This window comes from Lactuca virosa, chromosome 5 (genome assembly GCF_052849685.1).
Source record: "Lactuca virosa cultivar CGN04683 chromosome 5, Lactuca_virosa_CGN04683_v6, whole genome shotgun sequence".
Classification (NCBI taxonomy): Eukaryota; Viridiplantae; Streptophyta; class Magnoliopsida; order Asterales; family Asteraceae; genus Lactuca; species Lactuca virosa.
In genome coordinates this window covers 272,097,448-272,101,795 of record NC_136430.1, presented here as the reverse complement: position 1 = coordinate 272,101,795, position 4,348 = coordinate 272,097,448, and positions in this window count along the sequence as shown.

The window sequence follows — 4,348 nt, the reverse complement described above, 5'->3', positions numbered from 1 at the left end:
GTGTCCCGACTCCGGATTGGCATCAGCATACGTTGGGCGTACGAGCCATGTACGTCGTGTGTACGCCGTTTGTGGGCTTGCAATATTTTGGGCTCATGTGTTAATTGGGATTTGGACTTGTTTAAGTTGCACCTCAGGCCCATCTTACTGTAGCAGGACATTTTTTGGCCTAAGGCCATGTTAGGTGTTCTTGGGCTATATTGGACCTTAGAGGCCTTATAGTTGGGCTTGGATGCCCTTTTGGACTTTGTATAGATTTGGGCCTTGGAGGGGGGAGGCCTAATGAGGAAAGGGTAAAGAAGTCCTTTTTTCCTTAAGTTAAGAATTAGGGCTTGGACCTTCGAGTTAGAATGTGGCCTAATTTCTAATTAGGGTTTTATGCTTCTACATTAGGAAGAGGATTTCACGAGTCATCCGCCGAGTATGATTTGATATCTTCAGTTTGAGATGAGTCTTCCTTCATGGTATTCGTGGGTCGAAGGCACCAATGTCGGCCCACTAGTTTATGATGTTATGTGATGATTGTCTTTGTGACAATTGTCAATTATGCCTCTATTTGTTTGATGACTCTGTGTTTCCTATTATGATATTAGGTGGTAGTAGTATGGGTGAAATAGACCCGGTATCCGATTGAAATAGACCGAAGGGGATTACAAGCACCCAGATATGCTTGGTAGTATCCAGTTGAAAGAGATCGAAGGGGTAGGGCCCGGCCTGATCGCACCGCATCACCCTATCGTTTCCGCATCTAGAGATGTTGGGAATTTGTACTCTGATAATATATTTATATGATACTTTTTTAACTATTTTGATATTAGTGTTTTATGACTTGAATGAAATTAAAACCAAATATTATCCGGATTTTTTGGATGTTACAATTTGGTATTAGAGCCTTGGTTTGAGGGATTCGTGCATACTCTTGGGTTTGCCTGAACTCAAATCGAGGGTTTGGTAGGTTTTTCATAAAAAGAAACATTTTAATCTAAGGATGTTTAATAAAAGAAAAGGGGTGTGATGTGTGCAATCAGCCGAGCTAAGTAAGTCTTCCCAAAATACCCATACAAGTTATATGTTTTATGCTATGATATGAGAATTTCATGTTAGATTAGGGGCTAAGGATCTGCTAAGAATTTCATGATAGAATTCTAGGACAGATGCCTTTATGTACCTATCTGTATGAGCTTTTAGTTTTGCATGCTAGTATCAAATCAGTTACATCTTAGAATAGCCTGTATAGGGTATGTTTTGAGTTGAATTTCCTGTAGCTCGAATGTTGCATGCTTTGTGATTTAGGAAATTATGTTGGTACTAGCTAACTAGTGTATGAATGTGTTAGGTTACATATTATTATGATTGGATAATTTTAGAAGGATAGGTTTAACTCTATTGTGCAGCTCTTGTTTGATTCCAACCGTTGTAGTGTGGGACCTATCATTCGAAGAATTATCTAGTACTAGTAGTATGTAATTGTGTTCATGCAGTAGTTAGGTAGTATTGGTAGAAGTTCCTTCTACAGCTGATAGCAGAGAGGGTGAGGAAGGGAGTCTTAGGGAGTTCCTATGAGATGCTTTGGTGCATAGGACGCCTTATAGTTGAGAAATGTATCAGTTGGGAAGAGTGACTTGGAGGAGTCAGGGTAGTCCTTGGGGAGGGTATAAATAGGTGTGGAAGGTAGTATTGGGCCCGTACTACTAAAAGCACAGGATTTATACCCAAGACCAGGAAGACCATGATGAATCTAAGGAACTCAAGAGTGTGAACATTCTCGTGAGTTTGCTAATCGTTTATATGGTTATGTTTCAGTATGGTGGTGACACATCACGGGACACGGGGTTTAGGATCTGGATCTGGTTCGGGCACGGGAACCGAACTGATTGATGAGGGCATACACGAGTTCATTGTGTCAGAGTATACTAGAGGCATCCTAGATGCAGCCTCGGTGATGTTCGGGTCGATGAAGGAAGGTATCATGGAGCTGATGGAGGATCGTCTTCGGATCTTCAGGGTCAATTTGGCCACTAGCCATTTGGGGGCCCACACACTTACCTTTAAGGATTTTAGGGGATGTGAGGCCCCATATTTCTTTAGGGTGAAGGACCTCATCACAACTAGGGTTGGATAGCCGACATTGATTGTGCTAAATTGACGAGTTTCTGCCCTGAGGAGTCGAAGGCCAGGTTCGTTGCAGGATGTTTGACGGAGCAAGCCCGAGATGGGTAGGAGGAGGTCGGATATGCTTTGGGAGCCCCCGCCATTGAGGCAATGACCTGTCCAAATTTTGTGACCCGATTTCCAGCAGAGTTTGCACCGTCTGTTGAGGTACAACAGTTAGTCAGGGAGTTTCTTGACATGAGGCAGACAAATAAGACTACGGCGAAGATCACCGCCAAGTTTAGTGAGAGGGAATTGTTGGTACCCCAATATGCAGCTGATGAGGAGATGAGCAAGACCCAATACCATGATATGTTGAGATCTGACATCAAGGATTTTGTTAGTTTTTCTGCCTGTCCGACTCTGGATGATATGATATCCAGGGCGCAGGAGCGAGATATTGATCTAGAACACATAGGGAAGAGGAAGGCAGCGCCTGGGTAGACAGTTGGTGTTTCAGAGAAGAAACCCAAGGGTTTTGACTCTAGGTCGAAGGGCCAGCAGGGCCGGAGCCGCTATGGAAAATGCGGCAGGTTGCATGATGGGGTTTGCAGAGTGGGTGGTTCGAGATGCTACAAGTGCGGCAAGACAGGGCACTGTATCAAGGATTGTACTTCTACTATCACCACCACCTAGACATCAGATCTGATTTGCTTTTATTGCAATCAGAGGGCCCAAAATAAGGCCAATTTACCGAGTCTAACATCAAGAAGACCAGTAGTAGCACCTGCTCCAGTGACCCTGCGGATTACAAATGGACGGCAGGGTAAGGCGGACGCACCTGTTGTGAGGCACAGGGCCTTTCAACTGACTGCGGCGAAGGCGCCTGCTGCACCAGATGTGGTGACGGGTATGTCTCTTCTCCTTAACTCTTTATTTATGCTGATTTCTTTGCTTATATTTGTATGTTTTGTTTTAGGATCGTTCCTTGTGAACGACATCTCTGCTTTGATATTATTTGATTTGGAGGCTACCCGATCTTTCGTGTCTCTTGCGCTCAACAAGAGGTTTGTTGGAGCTCCAAGTGATTTGGATCATCCAATAGAGGTTGATATTGCAGATGATCGATCTGTCCGAGTATCGAGGGTTCATCGGGATTACGTTATAAATATGTTTAGCGAGCGGTATCCGATCGAATTGGTTCCCATTCCTTTGTTCGGGAACAAGGTTACAGTGGGAATGGATTGGTTGAGCCCCAATGGAGCTGTGATTGATTGTGAGCACCAGATGGTACATGTTCGGACCCTAAATGGGGGAGATTTGGTGGTCCATGTAGAGGGTGCTCAGCGCGGTCCCATCCTATGCTAAGCGGCCAAGGCCAGAAGCTATCTTCATCCGGGTAGTTCTAGTTTCTTCGCTTATGTTATGGCTACCTGGGAGAAGTGTAAGGCGTCCGTTGATGATGTGAAGATTGTGCAGGAGTATCCGGATGTTTTTCTGAAGGATTTGTCTGGGGTGCCTCCGGAGAGGCAGGTGGAGTTCCGGATTGACTTGGTTCCTGGTACGGATCTGATAGCCAAAGCACCATATCTGTTAGCTCCACCAGAGATGCAGGAGTTGTGTACATAGCTGCAAGAGTTGTTAGACAAGGGATTCATCCGACCAAGTAGTTCGCCTTGGGGTACGTCGATCCTGTTTGTAAAGAAGAAGGATGGGTCGCATCGGATGTGTATTGACTATGGGGAGCTGAATAAGATAACGAGGAAGAAACGTTATCCACTCCCGAGGATTGATGACTTGTTTGACCAGCTTCATGGTGTGTCTTGGTTTTCCAAGATTGATCTAAGTCCAATTTATCATTAGATGAGCGCCATAGAGGACGATATGTAGAAGACGGCCTTACGAACTCGTTATGGTCATTACGAGTTTGTGGTGATGCCCTTCGGGCTCACCAATGCTCCAGCCGCGTTCATGGACCTCATGAACCGCGTGTGCCGACCAATGTTGTATCGGTCTGTAATTGTATTCATCGATGACATCCTGGTCTATTCCAAGACACAGGAGCATCATGAGGAGCACTTGCGAGAGGTGTTGGAGACCCTGAGGAGGAAGAGACTGTATAGGAAGTTCTCCAAGTGAGAGTTCTGGTTGTGCGAGGTGTGGTGTCTGGGGCACCTTGTCAACCAGAATGGTATTCTGGTCGATCCGGACAAGGTTGAGGTCGTGATGAGGTGGGAGGTTCTGATGTCTCCATATG